The sequence below is a fragment of the Armigeres subalbatus genome, unplaced genomic scaffold (assembly GCF_024139115.2).
Source record: "Armigeres subalbatus isolate Guangzhou_Male unplaced genomic scaffold, GZ_Asu_2 Contig249, whole genome shotgun sequence".
Classification (NCBI taxonomy): domain Eukaryota; kingdom Metazoa; phylum Arthropoda; class Insecta; order Diptera; family Culicidae; genus Armigeres; species Armigeres subalbatus.
This window is the reverse complement of record NW_026942986.1, coordinates 46,927-48,664: the sequence shown is the minus strand read 5'-3', so window position 1 is coordinate 48,664 and position 1,738 is coordinate 46,927.

Genomic DNA, 1,738 nt, shown 5'->3' with positions numbered 1-1,738 from the left:
TAAAATTAATGCATGGAAAAATGATACTTAGGTCCTTTGAAAAGTTAAGGGAGTAATTGTTGAATGACATTTGTCGAAGAGGCGTTTTAGTCGAAGGGACTTTTTAATCAGATGAAATTGTTTCTTATTCTTTCATTGATACTATTTCTTCCTCAATATTTATATAACCCATACGTTTTTTGAACAATATCAGAGCAATAATTAGCAAGCTTTTTGAATCTCACAATAAATAGTTCCTTTCACATCATATTGATTAAAGTTCCTTTTTCAAACATCAATCGACGGGCATCATTGAGTAAATGTACGGTGTATTTATTCGAAATTCCTTTCAGCAAATGTCTTTTCGACCAACTGTCATTCGACCAAGTGTACAAGATTCTTCCATTCTAAATCTAATTTCGACTACGTATCCATTCGACGTAGTATCCTTTCATTGTACACCAGATTTTTTACGGTTGGTATTTTTTAATTTCCCAGATTAACTGATTTTCACAACTTTTAGATATCACCTGTATTTACTTTTTATTTTTGTGGAATTTTTCATAGGTTAACTCATATTTCATCAGCATAAGGTCGTAATCAACTAAAACCCACCGTGTAAGAGCTGGGTGCTTATTGTCGCTCGACCAAATATCTACGTTCCCGATGGACTAAACATCATTTTCGACTAAATGTCACTTCGAGCAAAATCAAGGGCCTCCTCCTTTCGGTATGCCTCTCTCCTTTGATAGATCTTTAATGTGACAGTTTTGCTAGTTTTCAGGTCAGATGCAATGCCACCCCAGATGCTCATGAGTTTCTGGCATTAAAGTGGTTTGAAAAAAAAATAGAACGCAGGTAAAATGCACTAAGCGAAAGGTAAGAAATGGCACACTGCACTGGAGCGCAAGGTTGTTTGTAAACGTTTTATTAGAGACGAAAATCCTGCAGGTGCAAAAAGAAAGGGAGGTAATTCTCATGAGCAGGGCACTATTTGCACGAGGTTCTTAAAAATGCCCTAAATTATATTCTTTTTCGAAAGCTTTCGGCGAAATTATTAAGGATCCGATTAAATTCTTCAGAAAGATGGGCCTCGTTAGTTATACGAAATAATTTTATTTGACCCTCGATTTTGTCAATTATTGACTCATAGACTATCATAACAACATTTCTCAACCGATCATGAGATCAACATATCATTGGAAAGAAAATGCCATCCTCAATTTGCAATAATAAAATATAAGCAACCATGAATTTGTGCCATCTTGAATTTATTTTGAAAACTATTTTTCCATAGTTCGCAGCCACCTATTTTGAATATTAATACAGCGATGGAAAGCAGCTTATATTGTGCGTAATGACCGAAATCTCAGTGTATGTTTTTCTTAAAGTTATGTACAGTTACCAAATTATATTTTGAAGACCATCATTGTGAATGTATTTTTATGGTTAATGTGGTACTACTGCGTAAGTTCATGATTTATTTTTACTATCTAAGCCAAATACGTCTCAAAAATTAAAGCATATCTACAACAGTGTATTTTATTTGAAGGTCTCAAAGTGTTATGGGCATAGCAGGAGCCATGTTCAAAGTTGTTATATTGTTAAATAATTCCAAGATTTTATTGGTAAATCATGCAACTTTTGATAGAAAAACATACACTGGCTGGTACACAATATATGCAAACTTTCCATCGACAATCGATGGTTGAAACCTGGCAGATTTCAAAGAAATCAGATGACGACCAAAATTATGCAA